At 35.1% G+C, this 27962-nt stretch overlaps 1 long non-coding RNA gene across 4 annotated transcripts; it reads right to left on the bottom strand.

Moving 5' to 3' along the window:
* Nucleotides 1–1109: 1109 nt before the first annotated feature.
* LOC120073692 (uncharacterized) lies at nt 1110–26913 on the bottom strand. Of its 4 annotated transcripts, XR_016531951.1 has the most exons (5): nt 25615–26913; nt 25311–25458; nt 23845–23937; nt 17642–17958; nt 1110–3256 (listed from the first exon to the last, which is right to left on the bottom strand). It is a non-coding gene; the product is annotated as an uncharacterized LOC120073692 (long non-coding RNA). The 4 variants fall into 4 exon arrangements; XR_016531950.1 differs by lacking the exon at nt 23845–23937 and having other exon boundaries at nt 25609–26913; XR_005480773.2 differs by lacking the exon at nt 23845–23937.
* Nucleotides 26914–27962: the final 1049 nt, after the last annotated feature.

Below are 27962 nucleotides of genomic sequence, written 5' to 3'. Positions count from 1 at the left end.
ACGGTAGTCTATTTCTTTGCTTTTTATGATATAAGGGAATCCCCTAAGATTACACAAAAACCAATCACAAATTTCTTGGAATCAGGGCAAGAGGCCCAATCGGCATCAGAAAATACCTTCAGCTGAAAAAAAGATGAAGCTAGTAGAAAAAGACCTTGGCCTAGAGAAGACTTCAAATACCGCAATAATATGTGAACAACTTGCAAATGAGGTTGTCTTGGCTTAGCAACAAATTGACTAAGTTTGTGAACAACAAAGGTTACATATGGCTGAGAAATGGTTTAGTATAGAAGTTTCCCAATTAACCTTCGATGGAAAGATGGATCAGTCAACAAAAAACCTTCATCATTATGCAATTTAACATTAGGATCCATAGGATATGAACAAGGATTAGAAGCTAAGAACCATGTTCTCTTGAGTAATTGTAAAGTATAGTGTCTTTGGGAAAGAAAAATACCCTTGGCAGATCGAGCAATTTCTAATCCAAAAAAGTATTTCAAGGATCCCAAATCTTTAAGCTTAAACATATCGTTCAAATGATATTTCAATTGATCAATCTCCTTAGAAGAAGCATTAGTAATGATAATGTTATCCACGTAAACAAGTAAAGCAATAAAAGATGTACCAAATCCCTGAACAAACAATGAATACACTTAGACTGTTTGAAACCAAGACAAAACAAAGCTCAAGAAAACTTATCAAATCATTGATGAGAAGCTTACTTCAACACATAAATGGACTTATGAAGTTTGTGTTGAGGTTGATGCCCTAAATCTTGTAGTGTCCTATAGTTTTTAATTGTATTGTACAAACATTTTATTTATATAATAAAATATGTGATGTTCTATTTCAAAATTAGTTGCATTAACCACAAACCAATAAACGAACATCCAAAGCTATCTTGTAGCTTGAACATGTATGTAGAGACATACGAGTGGATCATATTTAAGTGATAACCTGAATGGTTTTGTAGTAGATAGATAAAGATGGATACCTTATGTAACGACCCGACTCCCTTAGGACTTAAGTTAGGCCGTTACTAAACACATGCATGCGTGGAACTTAAAATGACACTCTGTTGTGGTGAAATAAATGCTAATTAAATAAGGTAAATTTAAAAGACTTATGCATTTAATTTCAAATATTAAAAACAACGATAGGGTACCCATAAGTCATAAATGGTAATACATAAATCTGGAAGCGTTTCTAAATAGTAAGTTTAAACATCAACACTAAAAGCTAAGAAAAACATGAAAAGAAGTTTAAATCTCATGAGCGAAAGGATAAAACTAGTCCCGGTGGCTTGATCACGAATTCCGTTTGTCATTCGCCGGCGCGTCCCTACTCTTACCTGAAACATAAACATAAAAAAAAAGGTGAATATAAAATACTCAGTAAGTAACCCACTACTGGGGTCAGACTAGGCATCTATGTCCTCTAAATGCCTACCTCTAATGGAATATATAAACTGCTCTAGTCCTCATGGGATACATATATACATGAAAAAACTTATTTCTATCCTACTGTAGTTGAGTATGTTCACTAACTCTAATAAGCCCCGTAGGACCCACAACCTCTGGTGAATCCCGAAGGAAACACAATCTCTTACATACGCATGGTTATGCATACACCTCTTTCGTATACACATAAACCCATTTAATGTGTACCTCTTTCGTACACATTGCTACGTATACACATCTTTCGTATACACATAACCCACCGAAGGTGTACCTCTTTCGTACACCTAGTTAAGTATACACCTCTTTCGTATACACATAACCTACTAAGTATGTACCTCTTTCGTACATCTAGTTATGTATACACCTCTTTCATATACACATAACCCACTGAGTATGTACCTCTTTCGTACACCCCAGATTCTCTCTATAAATGCAGGGATGCGTACCTCTTTCGTACACCCCAGTACCCTCTAGGTATGTATCACTTTCATACACACCAACCCTAGTACATCTCTTTCATGTACTAGCGCCCTTGGACGTACATTACTTTCATGCAGTCACATAGTCTGGAAAGGAAAGAAGATTGCATCTAACTTCATATTACATATAATATTCACCTAATCATGAATCCTCTAAAATCTCCTCATCGTCAACCTCATGCTAATTAACCCCAACATACATATTTAACCTAGTTTTAAATGAATCAACTGTAGCACATCACTTTCATGCACTAGGTCATGTAAACAATGCAGTATTCAGAATTTCGTAATATATCATACAGTCTACATATTCTCATAATAAATCGCATAACTATATAAATCAGAAAATGTCTAAGGCTCATCTAGCTTTAAGGCACCCCAATATGCATGCTACTTAACTCATAATTTAAGGGTCATGCTCAATCATCATTTCATATAACTCATAAAATTCCAAATCGAGTTCATACGTAATCATATTCCGATATATTACCACATGCTCATATATACTTCATAAGCAGTCCATCCAACCTCAAAACAATCAAAATTATTCAAAGAAAAACTGTTGTAGGGTTCTAAATGTTAAAATCTACAGTGTATCGCCTGGCACAAAAGCGATTCCAGTAGTAAGATTACTTACCTTAGAGTTTGAGCTCAATCAAACAAATTTATTTCCTTCCTTGCTTAAAAAGAATCTTAAATCGAACCTTGAAGTGTTTGTTCAAGTCGAACTACAGTCGAGTTTCAGACACGAAATTGACTGTAGATACACGCCAAAATGAAGGGTGTTAAGAACCCAATTAAACTCACCAATTGCTCACAATCCTTGCTTGATGGCGACTCGGAACGACCCAATCTCCAAACCAAACTCCGATCACATTGAATCGTCAACAAAAAAATATCAAAACTTAATGTGCATCCAAGATATCCAAAACCCATTGTAAAAAATCAACGAATAACTTACCACTAACTCTAACGTTCTGGCACTATCGACGACTGGGAACTTGGCGACTGCAAAACTCGAGGCTGGGCATCGATGGCTTCACGGTGGCTAGGGACTCAAGTTCGTTGTCGCCGATTTGAGCAGTGGCGACCCACGGGCGAATGAGCAGCACCCCGACAGCGACCACGAACGATTGGGGAGAGATCTTGTGCGTGTGGCTCAGACCGTCGACGCGAGGAGGCAGGGGCGACAGCTAACCTGGGGGTGGGTTTTTGGCGGCAGGCGGCGGTGATTGGGGGTCGACGAGTGACTGCTTCAAACTGCAAACACCGAGCGACCGAGGCGTTCCGCGAGCGACTAGCGAAACTGACGTCTGGCTGGAGGTGCGGATGGCCGGTGGCGGACTCAAGGGCGGCTGCTGGTTTCGACGGCTAGGGTTTTCCCAGAAAAAGGGGGGCACACGGTGAGGAGGAAGAAGGAGAAGGAAGTTTTGTTTTTATATAAAAAAGAAAATAATAATAATAATAATAATAACTTAAAAAGGAAATAAATTAAACTTTATTTTATTACTTTCCTTATTCCACTTTATTTTATTAACTTCTTTTATTTCCCAAAAAGTGAGATTAATTCCTGCCATAAATTTCTAAATCGAATAATTTTGTAAGGTCAAAAACTAAATTCTCGCATTTACACTTGAACTCCAAAATTCCAAAAATTCCATCCACTAGCAAAATTATTGAAATTATATAAAAATGAAAATTCAGGGTGTTACACCTTATCCTGGTAACACTACGAATATGAACCGCTTTGTAGATGTTGTAATTGTTGTAAAGTGCTACAAATGATATGATCCTAATCATTCATGTAAAGAATGTGAGCGAGGATATTCTATACAAAGAAGTTGGTATAAGATCGGATCACAAAATATTTAGTCTCATTATATAACGTCATTCATAATAGAGACTTACATTTCCCCATAATGACCATAGGTAACATGACCTGAATCCTAAATGAGTTGTGAACTCATGCCCATAAGGCGGTCCTTTGATTTGTATGGGTGAGAGTGGCCAGATCACTGAGGCTATCATTTTGGGGATTCTCTGATTGGGGAGCTGAGAACACAACTACACAAGAAGGAATTCATTCCTTCCCCTATAGCGAGGCAAGTAGATAAATTGTTCCGTTAAAGTTTGATTCCGAGGCTTGAACAATGTGGTGCTATACCCTCTCCTGGCCTGAGAGGGGTTTGGTCATAGTTGGATTATGATTTATTGTTCATTAGAGGAATCGGTGGTACTTAAGGAGTTAGATGTAACTACAGAGGCAAAACAGTAATTTTGATCCAATTGTACTTACTAGCAATTTATGAAGGGCCATTATACTGTTGATTGGTTATATTCAATGGACACAAAAATATATCTGTAGTGCAAAGAGTGCAACTGTCAGTCTTTAATGGAGTGTCCAACAGTTAACAGATGGTGAATAATTTAATTAAAGAGTTTAATTAATTATTCACGTACCATTGGAGCTTCAAGCTACGGGTGCATGAGGTCCTCTCGATAGCTCAATGGGAATTAATGAGAATCAGTTTTTAGATTAATTTGAATTGTTCAAATTAATTGAGGGAATTAATTAATTATATGTGATATAATTAATTCTAATTATATATGATATAGTTACTATAATGTATTTGATACATTATAATATAAAGTTTATTTGAGAGGAAATAAACATTTGAATATAATTCAAATATTAATTATATGAATTTGATTCACATAATTAAATTTAATATAAATGAGATTTATATTAAATGCCTTTGATGAGAGAATTAAAACTATAGGTTATATTATATATGATGCAATATTGAACTATAGGTTGCATGTTATATATGATATAACATATGCTTAAATATATATTTTTTGTTTTTTATTTTTTTGATGGGAGAAAAATAACTTCCTTCCCCTATTCTTTCTCAAATAACACGATGGTGGGCAGTTTCAAAAAGGTGGTTGTTTTTTCCTTTTTGTGTGTGTGTGTGAAAATATAAAGAAATTACAGAGAGCTCTTAGCTTGAAAGATCTTCTTTTTCCTCTCCTCTCCCCCAATTCACTCTCATCCAAAATAGCTAGAGCCCCATTCCTCTTGGATTCTCATCCAGACAATACCAAGGTAGCTAGTGGTGGTGGTGTCATTAGTTCGAGGGATTACATTGAAGACTGTTCTTCAAAGGTAAGAGTTCTGAACCCTTCTATTTTCTTCTCTTTAATTAAGTCTATGCATGTTGCGAATTTTAGATGCATAATGTATATTTACGATAAAAATTTTGTATTCTTTGAAATTTTGAGAATTGAGACGATCCGCTTTCACTGCATACCCTTCATAGGGATCCTTCAATTGGTATTAGAGCGGCGTTTATGACCCAATTTTTTTTTTCAAAATTTTAGAATAATTTTTACCGTAATGGTGGGTTAATCATTCAGTATAATCCATGTGATGAATTATGTGTTGAATGTGGTATGCATTAATGGGTGTTTTTGGGATTGGGTATAGATTCATCGTTTTTTTATGAAATTGTTTTGTAAGAGCCCATATTTTAGGACATTTGCAATAGAGTCTGTAATTTTTGTTTGTTGAGTCGTTTGTGATGTCCCTGACCAATTTCTGGAGAATTCGAGGCGTTTTCCATGGAGTTTTGAAGTTGTTCGAAATTGTACAGTGGTGACTGTATAGCAGCGTTGTGACGTTGCAATGCGGTGAACGAAGGAAAATTTCTTAGTGTCACGACGTTAGAGCATGGCGTCGCGATGCTTTGAGATGGAGTTTTCACGCGATTCAGCTCCGGTTCGCACGTGGTTCGTGGTCTTCTAGTCCGGTTTGGTTCATGGGTTCTCCGATTCGAGTTGTTTGGGTTCATCTGAACCGATTCCTGGTCTGGTTCGAGCGATTCAAGGCCCAATTCACCTATTTCGAACCGGATGGATAAATATCTTGTGATAGATAATTCTCTTAATAGGTGTCCAATCCCTGCCCATTAATTGCTTTTATATTATGCATGTGATGTATGATCTAATTTTATTATTATATGCCATAATGTATGACATATAGTATAAAATCCCACTATAGGTTATGCACTTAATTTCATGCATCATATTATAAATGTAATAATTTTAGATGCATGATTTAATTTTATAGCATGCTCATGCATCATATAATATAAATGTTATAATATATGCATGCATGCATAAATAGCATATTCATGCATCATTTATATTATAATTGTTATAATATATAGTGCAATGTATGTATGGTTGTATGCTATAGTTTGTTTCATTAACTATTTATATAAATGTTATATATGTTAGTAATGAAATGAAATTGCATGAAGCATGACACTACCTTAGATATTTTATAAATGTTATAATTTACTAAAGTATGTCAAAGCATTCAATGTATGTTTTAATTTGTTTCATTTGTTTATAATTGCTATAACAAAATGAAATTAGAAATTAAAATCAATAATTCAGAGTTGCATGCAAACCAAATCAACTTTTAAAATTGATTTAAAACATGAATCAGATAGACCTAAGATCACATTTCTAATGAGATTAGAAATTGAAGTTTAATATTTTAATCGGTTTAATAGAATTAAATTGATCTTAATAAAAAAAATTAACTTTGTAACAAATATATCTATAAGGGCCTTTTGTCCAAGGCTAGTTTTGTCTAGGCTGGGGTATTTAAATTAATGAAAACGTAACACCTCTACCAAGAAATTTAAGTGTCCCCATATAGGATGATATTTTCGTGCATGGCTTTGTGGTACCTTAAGTGTCCCCATATAGGATGATATTTTTACATGATGTTTTATTCAAACTCCAGCAATGGATAGGGTTACTTTAGTTTCATGTCCTAATCGATTTTTCCCTACAGTTGGCTTATTGGGGCAGAACTCTAGGACCTAAAATGAGGGGTTACACTTACAAGAATTATTGAGCGAGTTTAACAAATTATGGACCCAACAATGGTGACTAATAATGACAGTAACAAGGAGTTGTTCTGTTTATTAGTTGAGATTGTCTCATTTCAGTGAAAGGGCACCTAATCACCTGTAAACCCCGAACCCTACTTTCCTTACCTAAGTATATTAACTATGTGGTTACAATGTTAAGTAGGTTTACTTATGAGGAATGTTACATTGTAGGGAAAAGTTGAAGAATGAAGGAAAAAAAGAAAGGAAAACTCTAAATGTTGTGTTGAAATGCCTCAGGTAGGCTTGTGAATTTAGCCGAGAGTGCTTTTGGTAAGCCAAATTCTAAATTTTTATGAGATATATTGAGTTTGGGATTTATGTTGAACAAGGGTGGAAGAATACTATTAACCATAATATGATTATTATTATTATTATCATTATTATTATTATTATTATTTTGTTACTAAAGGCTGAATGGAAGTATGGAATAAAATAATTTTGTGATTATTTGAAAAAAAAAAGAAAGGAAAAGAGAAAAAGGTGCAAGTCGGTGGAGAGGTTTAAGTGGGATGAGGGATCACTCTTTCCCCATTTTTACTGCCGACATACCTCCCCCTCCAAACCGAAACAAGTGAGGGTACTTCAACTAGGCATCAAATTGGAGAAGAAGTAGAAGAAGGTTTAGGGTTGAGTGGTGTAGAATTTAAAGAAAAACTTGGGGAAATTCAAAGAAGAATTGAATCTGGTCTGGAATTCAAGTAATTTGGGCAGGGTATCATGTTCGAAGGATAACAAGCCGTGGAGATGAATATTTGAGGTTAGTAAGTCAACTCATTTCTTAACAACTTTTGTAAAGGATTCCTGAGCTAAATGTGAAGGGAAACAGATGAAATTCGAAGAAGAATTAAAGCTAGTCTGGAATTTGAGTAATCTAGACAGGGTAGGATGTTCTAAGGATAACAAGCTGTGGAGACCGAGTTTGGAGCTGAGTATTTAAGGTTAGTAATTTAACTCATTTCTTAACAACTTTTGTGAAGGATGCCTGAGCTAAATGTGAAGGAAAACAGGTGAAATTCGAAGAAGAACTGGAGCTGGTCTGGAATTCGAGTAATCTAGACAGGATATGATTTTCGAAGGATAAAAAATTGTAGAGATCAATTCCGGAGCTAAACTTTTAAGATAAGATAGATAACTCAATTATAAACATGTTTGTAGAAGGAAGTTTCATTAATTGAGTTATGGATTTCGAGTTATAAATTTTTTAAATTGAAACAGAAATTTGTTACGTAAGCAAATAGCTAGTTGGGAAGATCAAGTAAGTAGCTCACCCAAGGGAGCGAGAGCGAGATAAGGATTGTATAAATCTCGATGGTCATTCAAATCTCGTTGATTTTCTACCTAGTCTTGCTAAAATTTATGCTAAGTCTCTCTAATAATGGTAAGTCTCGCTAAGAATGAAAAATCTTGCTAGTTTTGTGCCTAGTCTCGCTGATTTTCATGCTAAGTCTCACTCATAAGAGGATCTCACTAGTGATGATCTCGTCGGTGAAGATCTCGCTAGTGATGATCTCCTTGGTGATGATCTCGCTAGTGTTAGTTTCGCTAGTGATGAACCTGCTAGTAAAGGTCCCACTAATAAGCAAATTATTTGAAGCATCTTGATGAGAATTCTAAGGAATCTAACAAGGAATTTTGTTACTTCAGGCCAAGAGGAGCTAGGAGAGGCCTACAAATCGTTAAGAGCCTAGACGAGTAGTGAGTGACTAAAATAAACTTAATGTTTTCAATGTTTTGTGCATAAAAGACCATGCAATTTCAATGATGTTTGATGATAAGTTTATACGTTTTCAAGCAACCAAGTTTTATGAATTGCATAGCATTTCTTCTCCAGCATGTGTATGTTTTATCGCATGTCAAGGTTATATGTTAATTCATTATAAAAACTAAGTATCTATGATGAAGCATGCATTTTTAAGATAAAAGCTATGTTTCTACAAATGCTATGCTAAGAGCTATGATTGAATGATTATTAATGTATATGTTTATTTATTTATTTATTTATTTTTTTAATTTTTTTTTTCTGAAGCATGATATGTTTAGTAAGCCGGATATTGAAGGTATAGAAGGTATCCAAAAAGTACCTCCACGTGCACGTAGGTAGTTCTGAATGAGAGGATGAAGTGTGGGTCTCCTAGGCCATATACCAGCAACCTGAGGCCGAAGTATAGGTCTCTTGACCGGATATAGATGTTGAGCTAGAGCGATGTATGCTCGTTCTCAACTAAGGTTTAATGATGTTTATTGATGTTTAATGAGTTTTCTTCTTAAAAGCTTGATGTTATGACTATGTTCATGTTTTAAAGGAAATTGCTTGAAATGTTTTCCAGTATGTTTACATGTTTTATATTAATGAAAAGCATGTTTTATCCTGATTTCTAGTAGTCACTCACTGGGCGAATAGCTCACGGTTTTTAAATATTTTTTTTCTTTCCCCAGATACTAGTCAGATTCCTCGAGATTGATCCTGCTGCTGCTTGCCACACAAGACCTGCTAGTTGAAGAGAAACTAGGTTAACTATTGTATATATGTACACTTGTTGTGAGAAGTGTCAGGGACATGTTAGTGAGAAAATGTCAGGGACTTGTTAATATCATTTTGGGCCCAACTGTAAATATTTTATCTGTAGACGTTGTGTTTATGGTTTGTTAAGCATGTGATTGTATGGAAGTTAATGTTGAGCTTTCTTGATGTGGGTTAATTGTATAAGTCAATAATGTTTATCAGGTTGGCACTAAAGGAGTTAAGTAAGTAAGTAAAGGGAGTAAGTGCTGGCGATAAGGCTAGTAATTACTACCGTCACATCTTCTTCCAGTTAAGAGGGAAATCTGAGAGAGGATGTGACATCACCCTATGATGACTTTTGTCCTGCCTTACTGAAACATCATTGCAAAATATATGACACTGAGGGTACATTAGAATATTTTACTAAAAAAATTGATTGGTTATTTTGATGATTTGATGTAAATAGACTAATATAAATAATTTGTATGGTTTCAGCAAACTTATTTCAATATGACTTTTGCAATGTTTAATTTACTCGCCACTGACAAATTAACGGGCAAAAATTACACTTTTTGAAAAAACACGATCAACATAATCGTAATCATCGATGACCTCCGTTTTGTCCTAATGAAGGATCGTCCTCCTATTCCAGATCTCAATGTTGCTCGAAATATTCGAGAAACATATAACAAGAAGGCCCAAGCATACATCTTGGCAAGTCTTTCCGAAGTCTTGGCCAAGAAACAGGAGCCTATACTCATGACCCATGAGATTATAGAGTCCCTGAGGAGAATGTTTAGACAACCGTCTGTACAACTCAGGCATGACGCTTTTAAACACATCTTTAATACACGTATGCAAGAAGGGGGCATCTCAACATGATGGTTCAATTCAACATGGTAGAGATGAATGAGTCTATCATTGATGAAGTCGGTCAAGTTAGCTTCATTCTAGAATTACCTGAAAGTTCCGACAGTTTCGTAGCAATGTTATTATGAATAGGATTGACTATAATCTAACCACCTTACTCAACAAGTTACAAACCTTCCAGTTCTTGATGAAAACCAAGGAACAGAAGGGTTAAGCAAATGTTGCTTCATCCTCTAAAAAGTTCTACAAAGATTCGACCTCTGGGACGAAGTCTGTACCTTCTTCTTCTGGCATCAAAAAGTGGAAGAAGAAGAAAGATGGAAAGGGGAAAGCTAACCACCAGGCACTTTCTTCTTTAATTCCCTCGTAAGCTGATCTATCTGCTCTTCTAATTCTTTAAAGGAGTCAGCTTTCGATTGTCTCATTGCCTCGCTCTTTTCAATGTAATGTTTTAACGATGTCTCCAGAGTCGAGGTGCTGCAAGAGGTAACATATAAGAACGGTTGGTCATAGGGTGGTATACCTTGAGAATTACCTGGGTTACAATCCGGAGTAATGAAGACCGGAGGGTTGCCTCTATCCCCTTGATAACTGTTCTGATAGTAACTATAGCTCCCCTGGTTGTGATTCTCGTCCCAACTTGAAGTTGGGTGATCCCACCAACCAGGGTTATAGATGTTGCCAAACGATTCATCATAGACAAAATATACGGGTTGTTGATTCCATGGGTAGACTTCTACTGGATGTCCCTCTCCACATTGAACGTAATTCATTGCGCCTACGTGAGTCACCGCATTAACTTGCGCTGATCCTTGAGAGAAAGTTCTCTGTTGGTTAGCCACCGTCTGGAGAAGTGAGGCATTGTGGTCATTTGATCGATCAGTGCGCTCATCGCATCAGTTGACACATCGGTACTTTCTACTCTTTCTTGCTCTAGACCTCGTACCTCAAGCCCAGTATCAATCCACTCATCAGAATTTCACGAGATGCGATCCAAGATATTCTTTGCTTCCGTATATGATCTGTTCATTAATCCTCTTTCTGCGGAGGCATCGACAACTGCTTGCGTTGATTGGTATAAGCCATTATAAAAGGTTTCCATCAGAAAACTATCAGGAATCCCTATATGCGGACAGCTCTTCACTAGCTGTCGGAATCGCACCCATGTGGTGCTTAAGGTTTCATAACCCTTTTGCTCAAAATTCAGCACATCCCTCCGTCTTCTTGCGTTGAGGGCTGGAGGGAAGAATCTGTTCATGAACCTATCAACCAACTGTTCCCATGCTTTAATCTCATTCCGCTCTAATGACTGAGCCCACCTCTTTGCTTCATCCTGCAGTATGTACGGGAAAAGATATAACCTAAGTCTTTCTTGATTCACATCAGGCATGGAGAATGCGCTGCACATGTCTACAAAATTAGTCAAATGCGTGTGTGGGTCTTCTCCTTGTAATCCTCCAAATTGACCCATATTTTGAATCATCTGCAGCATAATTGGTTTTAATTCAACACTTACACCATATTTGGATACGATACGTATACGTCCAGATACGTAGTAGATACGTGTCTGATACGTGATTTGAAGTATCTGATTTCTTTATTTTTATTTTAAATTTTCAGATATGAGCATCTACTTCCAGATACGTGAAGGGGATACGTGGGTCAATTTTTTGTTTCAAATTTAAGCCCAACCATTTAAAAACCCAACCTACAACCCTTTTATTTTAGTGCATGTTTAGGAGTGATTTTAAAATCATTAAAAATAAGTTTTTTTCATTTTTAAAATCACTCGAAAACACAATTTTAATAACTCAAAATTAATTTAATTTTCAATTTTACACTTTTAAATGCAATTTTCATATCATCAAAATTAGTTTTGAAGAATTTAACATGTTTCACGGTGATTTTGAAAATGACAAAAGTGATCTCAACCCTTTAAAATTACTTCCAAACATAAAAGTTCACTTAAATTGAGCAATCCAAAACAAAATAAATTAAAAATGATAAAACATAATTTTTTTTAAAGAAAAAAAACCGAAACGTAATTAAATCTCCATTCTTCCCTTCTCTCTCAATATTTAAATCATGATTCACACCTCCTTCATCTTCAACTTCATTATTCAATCTTCATCTTTTACTTCTTTCCTACCGTCTTCTCTAGTCACTCAACAATCACTCGACGTTACTGGATTTTTTTTTAAGTTTTCACTCTCTTCTCAAATCTATTCTAATCTAACTTAAAATATGTATTATAGAAATTAATTAGACGTTATATATATATATGTATGTATGTATATGTATGTATAATACGTATTTTCAACGTATCCGCATCTTAGTTTTTTAGAAATAAAAGTATCGTCGTATCGTATCGTATACATATCATGTATCCGTATCTGTGTCTGTGCTTTTTAGAAGGTAGTTTTATAAGATAACAACCTATTTTTAACTATTAAAATAAGTGGTTAACCTACGTGAGTATGCAGCTTATCTTTGTTATGATTTTAATGTCTAACTTAATTTTATAACAACTTATAAAACTTTAGACATGCTTTGCATCCATAACATATATCAAATATCTCATGATTTAATATATCACATATATTAAAACAATTGAAACCCTAAACATACACCTTATAACATACTTTCAATGCATGTAACATGCTTCCTATGGTGGGATTTTAAATTTACATGGCATACTATATGCACATTCAAAATTTATTTAATTATAACATACATCACATGCATAAATAATTAAACACAATCTAATATGGTTTAGTTTTGACATTTTTAAGCAAACAGATGCCTAAAAAACATAAAAGAACAAAATTTAGCTCAAGAACACTTTTGAACTGCTCGAGTCTCCCCGAATCAAACCTGAACCTCTCGAATCGGACCTCCAATGCTAAAAAAAGGGGCTAAATCAGGCTTAACCAGGTCGAACCAGACCACCTTGACCTGAACCGGCTGGACCGGTTCACTTGGACCATCAGTTTGGGCTCGTGCGTGCATGCTAGATTGGGATGAACAGTGTCGCAACGCTGCATCCCTGTTGGGGTTGATGTCCTAAATCTTGTAGGGTCCTATGGTTTGTAAATGTTTTGTACAAAATCATTGTTTTTTTTTTTTTATACAATATATGATATTTTATTCCTTTTTCAGTTGCATTAACCACAAACCAATAAACTAACATCCAGGTTATCTTGTAGTTTAAACATGTATGTAAAGACATACGAGTGGATCATGTTTAAGTGATAACCTAAATGGTTTGTAGTAGATGGATAAGATTGGGTATATTATCCTGGTGACAATACGAGTATGAACCGCTTTGTAGGTGTTACAATTGTTGTAAAGTGCTACAAATGATCTAATCCTGATCATTCATGTATAGACATGTGAGTGGGGATATTCAATACAAAGAAGTTTGTATAAGACCGGACCACGAAATGTCTAGTTTCATTATATAATGCCGTTCATACTAGAGACTTACATTTCACTAGGATGACCATAGGTAACATGACCTGAATTCTGAGTGAGTTGTGAACTCCTGCCCATGAGGGCGGTCCTTTGATTTGTATAGTTGTAACGCGTATGTTTAAGCATGATGCAAGTCCATGCCATAAGCTTGATGACATAGATTTTATGCGATGATACATGATACTACTTCTAGATATGCGTTATTAATGAATGATTTTGTAGTATGTTGTGCGTTGTCACAAGTTTCCTTGCGTTGAAACCAAGTATAATTTCACCACAAGTTTCTCGGTGTGATCCGAGGTCGAACACAGGGACTGTTTGAGGTTATTGTGTTATGTTTGTGATATATGCGACCAAGGGTTTTTCAATTTATAAAAGAATTTGTATACAAGTAATTAAACAAGCGATAAAGTAAAGTAAAGTAGTAAAAATGCGATAATAACATAAATTGCGTTAAAGTAAATCTAAGTTAAGATGATACAAGATACAGGTTTCATGATACAAGTTACTGAGGTCAAGGCTGGCTGTGAAGATTATGCAAAGATCGTGTAATGCGGTGGCAAGTCTTATGTGTGAAGTAGAAACAGAGAAGATAATTAATACAAACATCGCAAGTTTCTTAATTGCGTTCAAGCTATAAGTACGGTTCTGCTTTTCCCTTGGCGTACATCTCTCGGTGATCGACTGCATTCTCACATCTCTGTGGTGAAACAGGGACGAACGTAATGAACGCAAGGTTGCTTCCATCTCTGGAAGTACTACTTGCTTTATTTAACACATTCTTCTAACCTTCTCTCGACAGATCAGAATGACATCTTTACTTCTGCTCTCACAGGTGAAGATGCCGTCTAGCATGCCTTAACTAAACGCATTTATCTCTTTAGCACAAATTAAGTTACTCGTTTAATCCATATTAATTACCAAGGTATTAAGAAAACTTCATGGAGAAATCGATTAATGGAGGAGCGAAAATAGACAGAAAAGTGAAAATGAAAGTGATCGAGACATTCAATAACACTATTTAACGTCTGATACATGATTTGTGAATGAAGAGATTAAGAGAATGCAATACAATGGATGAAATAGAGTTAGAAAGAAATAAAAATAAATGCCAACGTCTTAGCGCCGATTTAGATGGAGATTTGCTTGCCGGCGTGGATGGATCGTGCGGAAGGCTGAGTTTCCCTCTCAAGAAGCACAGAGCTTCACAGTGGGGATCTAGTAGAATCGCACTGAGACTCACCTCTTGACTTTGTCTCTTCTCTTCCCAGATTACTTCCGATCAGTACTCAACTCAGTCTCTCTCTCAATGATCTAGCATCAATTAGCCCTCGTATCAAGTATATCTTCTCTGAATTCTAGGGGGGTATTTATAGGTGAAAAACTTTAACTCTTGGCTTGTGAACCCCACTTCTTGTTATGGAAATTCCGAAGATGGAGGAATAAATATTCCTTCTGTTATGCAATCAGACCGTCAAATCTGCACAACAGTTAGTTGTACAGGTGTCACGATTCTCTGCATTTGCGTTGCTCATCTGCATCTTTCGATCGGTTGCTCGCATGCGGTGTTGTTTTTATTACTGCATGCGGTTGAAATTCAGCTTGAGATCGACTGTCATATTGTGCCGTCATTGCGTTAATCGTCTCTTTATTGTTGATTGACGGGTGCAAGGTAACAGAGATGCGTTGTTCAGTTTCTCGTTGTGCTTTGATTGCAAGCAGTGACTTGGTTTCCTGCAAAACAGTAGTAGAAATATCCTCTTCTACCATCTTAATGATGTTAGTGGGCGTAATTGCGATAATTTATATTTATTGTATTCCTGAGCTAATTTTCATACAATCGACGCATATTCCTTCTCTTTTGGCCGCAATATCTGAATAAGGCAGCGTAAATAACTTGTATTTCTACAAGTTATCAATGGTGAGAGTGGCCAGATCACCGACTTAATAAGCCTAGTAGCCTACCATTTTGGGGATTCGTCTGATTGAGGAACTGGGAACCTATTATACAAGAAGGAATTCACTCCTTCCCCAAGGTCGAGATAAGTAGATAAATTACTTCTTTGAGGGCTGATTCTGGGGCTTGAAGAATATGGTGTCACACCCTCTCCTGGCTCGAGAGCGATTTAGTCATAGTTTGACTATGATCTATTGTTCATTAGAGGAATAGTGGTACTTAAGGAATTAGATGTAACTATAGGGGCAAAATGGTAATTTTGGTCCAACTGTACTTACAAGCAATTTGTGAAGGGTCATCTTATTGTTGATTGGTTATATCCAATGGACACAGAAATATATTTGTGGTTTGAAGAGTGCAATTGTCGGTCTTTAGTGGAGTTCCCGACAGTTAACGGATGGTGAGTAATTTAATTAAAGAGTTTGATTAATTATTCACTTACTGTTGGAGCTTCAAGCTACAGGTCCATGAGATCCCCTTAATAGCCCAAAAAGACTAAATAATAATAATTTTTTGGATTAGTTTGAACTGTTCAAATTAATTGAGAAAATTATGATGTTATGATGTATTTGATACATTATATTATTTATGAGAGGAAATAAATATTTGAATATGATTCAAAGATTAATTGTGTGAATTGGATTCATATAATTGAATTTAATGTAAATGTGATTTATATTAAATACCATTTATGAGAGGAAATAAATATTTGAATATGATTCAAATATTAATTATGAGAATTGGATTCATATAATTGAATTTAACGTGAATGTGATTTATATTAAATAGCATTTGTGAGAGAAAAGAAACTATAGGTTATATTGTATATGATACAATATTGAAACTATAGGTTATATGTTATATATGATATAACATATAATTATATATATAATAAATTAATTATTATATATATAATTATATTATATTAATTTAAATTATTTTTCTTATTAATTTGAATTAATGAGAGGGAATTAACTTCCTTCCTCACTTTTCTCTCCATCCACGTAGAATTGTGGAGGTTGGCAGATGTTGATGATATCTTCTTCATCATCCTGATAGAACATATAACAATTATTTGACTTCTCTGAGAAAAAGAAAAATTTGATTGCTCTCATCTCTTCCTTCCTCTCAATCTCCTTAATTCCTTCACCAAAATCACCAGAGATCACATCTCCTGGGTTCTCAGCCTGAGAATACCAAGGACTCCTTCATGGTAGTGCCCAATTCCAGTTCGAAGGTTTTCAATCGAAGATAATCTTCAAAGGTAAGGGTTTTCTGAAACCCTAAGTTTTTTTGTTAATGAGCATGTTGTAATTTTGTAAACGCATAAACTGTTTTTCTTTTCTGTAAAATTTAGTTTGGTGTAAAAATGGGATTTGGGATGATCCCGCTTCCGTTTAAGGTTTCCCTTCACAGGGATTCCTTGAATCCCAGCATAACAACACCAGAGGATGTTATTCACGATTCTGGTTGGAACATGAACAACGTCGTGACACTCCAAGCATAGCATCACAACGCTGTGAGGTAGTGGCTGAAACTTTAGTTTTCTGCTGCTGACCTCTGCTGCTTCTTTCTTCAATTACATCCTAATTTCAACTCTAATGACTCCAATCGAATTACAGACTCTTAAACACACATTAAAGCCCATCAATCAAGAGCCAATTACAAGAAGTACAACATAATTGAAGAGAATTTAATGTCAAAAATCAAAAACACCATATCAGTTCACCATTTTCATACAACTTATGAAAAACACTCACCAAGCCAAAGTTAACTCGAATTGAATGCTTCAATGATGCTCTGATATCAATTGTTAGTTTTAAAAAAATACACAACGAAAGAAAATAGGATCATAAAGCATTCTAGTTCATTAATTTTGGCTAAAAAATAAGCATGCTCATTAAATAACAATGGGGTTTCAAACATACCTTTGAAAATCTACTTCAAACTCGAAATACAACTGCAATTCTCCCTTCTTCTGGATGTGAACTGCCACTAGAGCTTCCCTTCTATCCTCTAGGAGCCTTAGATTGAGTTGTAGGACTCAAAACAAGCTGGAATTTAGGGGAAAAGAGGAGAAGTTCACTGGTGCATCACAGTTGAAGACCTTCTTCAACCTTCAACCATCTTCAGCAATATACTATCAATTGTATGACCATTTCCACTTAAATCTGAGTGATTTATACTCAAACTTCATGCAAGAACTCATTGCCTGAAGTAATTCCAGCTCCAACTTCAATTTGAGCTGTAATTTAGGAGTGGAATCATGAGTAAAGTAATTGCTTATTAGTGGAAAAATCCCACATTTGAGATTTTCCAAAAATTGAATTAAATTTCAATTTTTAATCAAATTTAAATTGAAATTCTAAAATGACAAATCAATTTAATTTGAATTTTGTCAAAATTCAATTTTAATTTAATTTTCCAAAAATTAAATTTAAAAATTGATCTTAATTAATTCTATTAATTCCACGACCACAAATCTCTATTCATGAAATTAATATTGAAATCATATTTAAATATTAATTGATTCTCTAATTTCGTTTAATTCCATAATTAAACGTGTAATTATATCACATATAATTACTAATTCCCTTAATTCGAATTTAACGATTCAAATTAACTTATCACGCTATTCTAAGGCTTATTCCGTTTGTGAGTTAGTAGGGGGACCTAATGGACCTATAGATCATGGGCTCTAACGATCTGAGATCAATTGGCTAAACTCTTTAAACCGAATTAACCCTCAGTCATTACCTACCGGGTCACTTCACTAAAGCCCAGTCGTTGCACTTCCCTTACTGTAGATATATTGTGTCTACTCGATATAACCACAATTAGTAAGTTAACCCTTCACAGGTTATTCGTAATAACGACTGGGTCAAATGGCTGTTTTACCCCCGAGATTACCTCTTGTTTCTTAAATTCCACTAATCCTCTAATGAATAATTGGTTTGTAATCCGACCATCAAACCAAGCCCCTTTTAAGCCAATGAAAGGGTGGGGCCCCTTGTTCAAGACCTGGAGTCAGCACTTAAGAGAACAACCTCTCTACTATCCCTGAAAACGGGTAGGAGTGAATTCCTTCTTGTACCCTATGTTCCCACCTATCTACCATGTTTTACTCTGAAATGGGAGGCTTATTGAGCCCGCGTTATTGAGCCAACCCTCACCTATGCAAATTTAAGGATAATCCGAATAAACAGGAGTTTATAGTTAGTTCAGAAATAAGGTTAAGTTACCTAGGTCATCGTTATGAAATAGTCAGTTTTAAACAGTAAATAACGTTATAAAGTAAGAATGACTTTATTTTTTTAGTTTGATCTTATGAAAGCTCATTGCACGGGATGCCCTCACTCCTCATGTCACCACATAAACGAATCAGAATCACTTTGTTTGTAATACTTTATAACTTCTTGTAACAACTACAGAGTGAGCCGCATCCGATAGTGTTACTAGAATAAAGTATCAAACCTTATTCATATACTATAGATCATTTCGACTATTTACTCGAACCTGATCCACTCTTATGTCTCCACATAAAGTCCAAGTACTCATGTAATGTCATAGATCTTTTAGTTTATTGGATTTATTTCTGAAACGAAATAAGTAATTCATATATTCAATAACAACTTTATTGAATCCACACTTCTATAACAACTTTATTGATTTACAGAATAAGTTTATTATTTTACAAAACCACGAATTTTAGAACATAAAATCCAACAGCTTCCTCACTTGATTCGTTTTGGGGTTTTGCAGTATAGACTGCAGCGTATATTTTTAATTGTGTTCCATCCAAAAGCATTACGAGAACACCTTTCGAGTTATGAAATGGTCGTCAAACTAGTTTACGTCATTTCAAAATTTGTGGTTACCCAACACATGTGCTTGAGGCAATAAGAAACTAGAATCGTTCAAAATTGTGCATATTTGTAGGCTACCCCAAAGGAATGAGAGGTGGTTATTTCTTCGACCCTAAATAAAATAAAGTATTTGTGTCGACAACGCTACTTTTCTAGAAGAAGACCACATAAGGGAGCACAAGCCCCACAGTAAGGTTGTGTTAAATGAACTTTCCGAGGAATCTACTGAACCTTTAATAAGAATTGTTGAAGAATCCAACACCTCAACAAGAGTTGTTGAAGTTGAATCATCTATTAGGTCAAATCCACCTTAAGTGTTGAGGGAGCCTCGTCGCAGTGGAAGGGTTGTGAACCCACCTATCCATTACATGGGTTTAACAAAAATCTTAGCTATGGTAGTTGACAGGGATGTTGAGGATCCATTGTCTTACAAAAAGGCAATGAAAGATGTTGACAAAGATGAATAGATCAAAGCTATGGATCTTGAAATAGAGTCGATGTACTTTAATCCGATTTGAGATCTTGTAAATCTACTTGATGGGGTTAAACCTATAGGTTGCAAATAAATTTACAAGAGAAAACGGGGTGCTAATTGGAAGGTGCAAACCTTCAAGGCTAGACTAGTGGCAAAGGGTTATACCCAAGTTGAAGGAGTCAACTATGAGGAGACTTTCTCACCTGTTGTCATGTTAAAGTCTATCAGCATCCTCCTTTCCATTGCCTCATATTATGACTATGAGATTTGGCAAATGGACGTCAAGATTGCATTTCTGAATGATAATCTTGATGAGACCATTTATATGAAGCAGCCCGAGGGATTCATAACCTAAGGTCAAGAGCAAAAGGTTTGCAGACTTAATCAGTCCATTTATGGACTGAAACAAGTTTCTCGATCTTGGAACATAAGGTTTGATACTACGATCAAATATTATGGTTTTTATCAAAATGTTGAGGAGCCTTGTGTATACAAGAGGATTATCAACAGTTCGGTAGTTTTTCTAGTGTTATATGTAGACAATATCCTACTTATTGGGGATGATGTAGGTCTACTGACTGAAGTTAAGAACTGGCTAGCGACACAATTCCAAATGAAAGATTTGGGAGGGACTCAATTTGTTCTATTCAGATCTTTAGAGATCGAAAGAACAAAACGTCAACTTTGTCTCAAGTATCTTACATTGACAAGATGCTTGTCAAATATTCGATGCAGAACTCCAAGAGAGGCTTACTACCTTTCAGGCATGGAGTAATATTATTTAAGGAACAGTGTCCTAAGATACCTCAAGAGGTTGAGGAAATGAGACGGATCCCTATGCATCGACTGTTGGTAGCCTGATGTATGCAATGTTATGTACGAGACATAATATCTGCTATGCGGTAGGGATAGTCAGCAGATATCAGTCTAATCTACTGGACTGTCGTTAAGAATATCCTCAAGTATCTATAGAGAACAAGGAACTACATGCTCGTGTATGGTTCTAAGGATCTAATCCTTACAGGATACACAAACTCTAATTTTCAGACTGATAAGGATTCTAGGAAATCCATGTCAGGATCAGTGTTCACTCTTAACGGAGGAGCAGTAGTCTAGAGGAGTACCAAGCAAGGGTGCATTACTGACTTCACTATGGAGGTTAAGAATGTTGCGGCTTGTGAAGCTACTAAGGAAGTTGTTTGGTTCGGAATTTTTTTTTACTGATCTAGAAATCGTTCTAGACATGTCAAAGCCCATCACACTTTATTGTGATAATAGTGGTATTGTGGCTAATTCCTGAGAGCCTAGGAGTCACAAGCATGGGAAATACATAAAGCAGAAGTATCATCTCATCTGAGAGATTTGCATCGAGGGGATGTGATCGTCACCCAGATAGCTTCAGAGGACAACGTTGTTGATCTATTTACAAAGGCCCTCACGGTTAAATTGTTTAAGGGTTACCTGCAGAGTATAGGTCTATGGGACAAGCCATGTTTAAACTAGGGTAAGTGGGAGACTTGAATTGGACGTGTTGTGCCATAGTTTATTGATTTGTGTACTTTATATTTTTGTTTTATTTTTACATTGTACACTCCACTAGCTTTAGGTCAAGTGAGAGATTGTTGGGGTTGATGCCCTAAATCTCATAGGGTTCTATAGTTTGTAATTGTATTGTACAAACATTTTATTTATGTAATAAAATATGTGATGTTTTATTTCAAAATTAGTTGCATTAACCACAAACTAATAAACTAATATCCAAGGTTATCTTGTAACTTAAGCATGTATGTAGAGACATACGGGTGGATCATATTTAAGTGATAACCTAAATGGTCTGTAGTAGATGAATAAGGCCGAATACCTTATCCTGGTGACACTACGAGTATGACCCACTTTGTAGATGTTACAATTGTTGTAAAGTGCTACAAATAATCTGATCCTAATTATTCATGTGGAGACTTGTGAGCGGGGATATTCTATACAAAGGAGTTTGTATAAGACCGAACCACGAAATGTTTAGTCTCATTATATAACGTTGTTCATAAAGAGGCATACATTTCACCAGGATGACCATAGTAATATGACCTAAATCCTGAGTAAGTTGTGAACTCTTGCCCACGAGGGCGGTCATTTGATTTGTATGAGTGAAAGTGGCCAGATCGCCGACTCAATAAGCATACCATTTTGGGGATTCGTCTGATTGGGGAGCTGGGAACATAGCTACCCAAGAAGGAATTCATTCCTCCCTCAATGTCGGAGTAAGTAGATAAAATGCTCTCTCAAGGGCTGATTCCATGGCTTGAACAATGTGGCGCCACATTGTCTTCTGGCCGGAGAGGGGTTCGGTCATAGTTGGACCGTGATTTATTGTTCATTAAAGGGATCAGTGGTACTTAAGGAGTTAGATGTAATTATAAGGACAAAACGATAATTTTGGCCCGATTATACTTACGAGCAATTTGTGAAGGGTCAACGTACTGTTGATTGGTTATATTCAATAGACACATAAATATATATGTAGCGCGAAGAGTGCAGTTGTTAATCTTTAGTAGAGTTTTTTATAATTAACGGAATTTAATTAAAGAGTTTAATTAATTATTCACGTATCGTTAGAGCTTCAAGCTACATGTCCATGAGGCCCCCTCTATAGCTTAACAAGAATTAATGAGAATTAGTTTTTGGATTAATTTGAATTAGTCAAATTAATTGAGGGACTTAATTAAATATATGTGATATAATTAATTCTAATTATATATGATATAATTACTATAATGTATTTGGGACATTATAATATTAAAGTTTATTTGAGAGGCAATGAATATTTGAATATGATTCAAATATTAATTATATGAATTTGATTCACATAGTTAAACTTAATGTAAATGGGATTTATATTAAATGTCTTTGATGAGAGAATTAAAACTATAGGTTATATTATATATGATGCAATATTGAACCATATGTTGCATGTTATATATGAGATAACATATGGTTAAATATATATATATATACACACACATATATTGTTTTTTTTTTTTTTGATGGGAGGAAAATAACTTCCTTCCCCTATTTTTTCTCAATAATACGATGGTGGGCATTTTCAAAGAGGTGGTTGTTTTTTCTCTTTTTTTGTGTGTGTGAAAATATACATAAATTATAGAGAGGTCTCAGCTTGAAAGATCTTCTTTTTCCTTTCCTTTCGTCTTTTTCAATTCCCTCTCATCCAAAATAGTCAGAGCTATATTCTTCCTGGATTCTCATCCAAAGAATACAAAGGTTGCCATTCTTGGTGGTGTCATAAGTTCGAGGGATTCCATTGAAGACTGTTCTTCAAAGGTAAAGGTTCTGAACCCTTCTATTTTCTTCTCTTTAATTAAGTCAATTCATGCTGTAAATTTTAGATGCACAATGTATGTTTACTGTAAAAATTCTGTATTATATGAAATTTTAGGAATTGGGACGATCCGCTTCCGCTGCGGACCCTTCACAGGATTCTTCAGTTTGCATACTAATTTCTCCCCATGAGGCATGACATGTTCATGCATGTAACACATACGTAAATCCATGTAAACATCTTCAATGAGATCACCGTGCAAAAATGCGTTATTCACATCTAACTGTACTAGACTCCAATTCAAGGAAGCAACCACTATTAATAACACTTTGACGGTTACAAGTTTGGCAACAGGATAGAAAGTATCTACATAATCAAGACCTTCTTGTTTTGTATATCCCTTAACTACAAATGATCTTTATATCGTTCAATTGTACCATCAACTTTGAACTTCACCTTATAAACCCATTTGCAACCAATGGGATGTTTTCCATGAGGCAATGGAACAATGGACCAAGTATTGTTTGCCTCCGTAGCGTTCAACTCATCCTTCATAGAAAAATGCCAATGTTCACAAGGAGCAACTTAATGGTAAAAATCAGGCTCAAATGTTGAGGAAATAGTTAAAGTAAAGTTTTTACAAGAGGGAGAAAGCTTCATATAATCCAAATATTTGTGTAAAGAGAATTTGGATTTAGAAGGTTGTAAAGACTGAGATTGTAATAGATTGCAAAGGAAATCTTTCAGGTATGAAGGTGGTTTAACTTGCCAGGTACAACGATGAGGTACTACAACATTCTCACTTGGATTAGTAGTGTTAACAACCTCAGCTGGATGTTGTGCTAAAACAGAGGAATTTGTTATATTTTTATCTTGACTATAAATTCCAACATTAGAAGCAGAAACATGTTCATCAGTAGACATAAGAGAATCAGTAGGGACGACAAGAGCTATGGCATCGAGATCCTACATTTCATGAACTTGATTCTCCAAAACAGTAGGAGAACTATCAGCTCAAGTTGTAGAAAACCCAAAAGATGTTCGTAGCACAAGGTCTGGAAACAAATTCACAGTATGATCTTGTTGAATGATCTCATGAAATGGAAACACTGATTCATGAAATACAACATCTCTTGATATAAAGAACTTTTTGTTTTCTATGTCATATAAACGATATGCTTTCATGCCAGGGGGATAGCCAACAAAAACGAATGGAATAGTCCGACGATGAAACTTGGATTGCTGTGAGTGTAAAGTTGAAGCAAAACATAGAGAACCAAAAACCTGAAGTCTAAAGTAATCAAGATGAGAATTATATAACTTATAATAAGGAGTGTGCCAATTCAAAATAGGGGAAGGAGTCTGGTTGATCGAAAAGGCAGCAGTCAACAAACATTCCCCCCAAAACTGAATTGGAACACGAGATTGAAACACCCTTGCAATATTCAAAAGATGCCGATGTTTTTGCTCAACCATAGAATTTTGTTTTGGATGGCCCACACATGAAAACTGATGAGATTTATGCCTAAAGGATTAACTAAAGGACAATTCTAAAACATTATCAGATCTAAATGACTTAATCTTAGTTGCATATTGAGTCTGGACAAGTGCAAAGAATTCAGGAACGATCTTTAAAGTATTAGATTTATGTCTTATAAAAAAATCCATGTATATCTGAAATAATCATCAACAATAGTCAAGAAAGAACGATAGCTAACATGAGTAGAGGTAGGATATGGTCCCCAAGTGTCACATGTACTAAATCAAACATGTTATTGGCTAAATGATGATTACATTGAAAGGATAATCATTTTTATTTTGCTAAAGAACATACTAAACATGTATTAAGAGAATGTCTAAAAGATATAATATGTAACAATTCTTTTAAAGTATTCAGATGTTTAGAAGAAAGGTGACCATACCTGTCATGTCAAGCAAAAATCAAGCAAGAAGCTATAGACAAATAACAATATCTTCCTTAACCACAGAATGAATTTGTTGATCAACTGAGAGCAAATAAAGTCCTTGTGAAAGATTGGCCTTGCCAATCGTCTTCAAAGACAATTTGTCCTGGAGAATGCACAAATTCTCAATAAATTTCATAACAATAGGCAAATGTTAGTAAGAGCACTCATAAAGACCAGATTGAAGTAAAAATCAGGAATAAAAAGAACATTATGAAGGGATCAGGAGACAACTAAATAGTTCTATAGAATGAACCTTGACCTTAGACTGATTTGGTAAAGAGACAATAGCACCATCCACATTAGTAAATGAAACAAACATATTCCGTGTAGAACAAATATGAGCAGCAGCTCTCGAGTCCAAAATCCAAGAATCATATTTGAAATCAGAAGTGGCGAGAATTGGGAAAATACCCACAACATGAGAAGTGTTGGTAAAAGTATCAGAATCAATCTTAGCTTTAGCGAGATGATTTTGAAGTAAAGATAAGAGTCCCTGACATTGTTCAGTAGTTAACATAGATAGAGAATCAACAGGAGATTCATATTTGGTCACAGACTTTTGATGAAGGCGATGACTAGGTGGATATTTGTGAAACTTGTAACATCGATCAGTTGTGTGACCATGAATACCGCAATTAGTGCAGATAGGTTTATCTTTCTTCTTCGGAATGTTAAAAGATGAAGTATGAGAAGAATTACCAGAAGAATTACCAAAATAATTTTTAACAAGCAAGGTCGTGATGGAAGAAACAGGGGATGTCAACTATGAAGGCGGAATGATACATTATTCAACTTCTTGAACAACAAGGGAGAAAGCATGATCGATAGTCGGTTCTAGCTCCATTAACAACAATTGAGCCCTAATTTGACTAAAAGAATTATTGAGACCTATGAGAAAGGTCATGACATATTCTGTCTGAAAATAGTTGGCAAGATCCTTAACACCTACATAAGTGCAGTGTCCACAAGAACACATCGGCCGATAGGAAACCAATTCATTCCATAAGCCTTTCAATTTAGAATAATAAGCAGAAACAGAGGATTGTTCTTGAGATAAATTCGATAGCTCTTTACGAAGTTGAAAAATGCGTGGACGATTGTTATGTTGATATCGTTCTTGAAGATCGATCCAAATTTCTCTGGCAAAATCAGAGAAATTGATGCTCGCCGAAATTTCTTTAGACAACAATTTGAAAATCCACGTTGTGATGCTGCCATTACAAATTATCCAAGAACTTGATAAAGCTCCAGTCAGTCACAGTATGGTTCCATCCACAAATCCGAGCTTGTTCTTGACCATGAGATCAATAATCATAGACTGACTCCAGGAAGTATAATTGGTTTCGATAAGTAGATTCGAGACCAAAACAATATTGGTGTCATCAGAAAGGTGAAGAAAATATGAAATTTTATATTGTTTAAGGACAGGCGACGCAAGCAGTCGAGCATTGACAATAGGATCAGTAGGGTTTAAAGAATTTTCAAAAACCTCCAGAAGTGGATCCATGAAGAAGAACACGAGAAGAAGAAAATAAGTACAAAATCGAAAGTTTACATCTCATACCATATTAGACTTGAGATAATAAAAATACTTATGTGTTAATTTATCATGTACAGAAAATGACATGGCTATATATATAGCCATTAGTACAAGAGCAAAACAGAACTAACAGATTGGCCAAGACTAACTATAGTAACTAACTATAGTTAAGTATAACAAACTCTAATAATATTTCTAAAATTTAGGCTAATTTTGATTTAACCTTAATATGAAAATCAAAACAACCATCTCTCTAGCTAACTACGGGTTAAAATGGATATAGAAATATGATGAGGTGGTGAGCTATAAAAAAAATCAACAATCTTCGTCACATTTGAAATGGTGTTAAAGAGGCTAATTGAAAAGTGTCTACAAAGTTCTAGATCCCTAACGTATTGAATTATTGTTAAGAATTTATTGATATATATGTATATATATTTTGCAAAGGAAAAGTTTCACCGAAGATTAGAACTTAGGGGTGTTCAAAAAATCCGATGACCCGAAAAAATTGATCAACCCAACCCAATGCATGCGGTTTGGGTTGAGTTATCAACTCATTTGGATTGGGTTGGGTTCAAATAAATGAAAATTTTATGGGTTGGGTTAGTTCATGGGTTCATCTAATATAACCAAAACCAATCCGAATTTATTATTAACTTTAAAATATATTTTTTATTACTTATAACACAATTATTTATACATATATTGATTTTAATTTTATTTATTTCTAATATTTTTTTAATAATTTATTCTTCAACAACTCTTAAAAGTAGTTTCTTCGCACTTAGAAAAAAAAATCACTATATAAATTGAAATTGAGTTGTTAATCTTAATTCAATATATGAAAATAATTAAATTAGATTTTTACATATTTATGTTTTGCTACTTTTTAAAACAAAATTTTAAATAAATGATCCGATTAACTCGAACCAACCCAACCCAAATATTTCATGGTTGGCTTGGGTTAAGTTCATTTTTTAATAAGGATTATTTGAGTTGAAAAAATTTACAACTCGAACAATTGGATTGGGTCTAAAAAGTCTTTCAACCCAACCCAACCCATGAAC

Source organism: Benincasa hispida, chromosome 1 (assembly GCF_027475165.1).
Source record: "Benincasa hispida cultivar pf3 chromosome 1, pf3_genome.v1.1, whole genome shotgun sequence".
Taxonomy (NCBI): Eukaryota; Viridiplantae; Streptophyta; class Magnoliopsida; order Cucurbitales; family Cucurbitaceae; genus Benincasa; species Benincasa hispida.
Note: the sequence above shows the minus strand (reverse complement) of the source record. Positions and strands in the feature narration are given on the sequence as shown.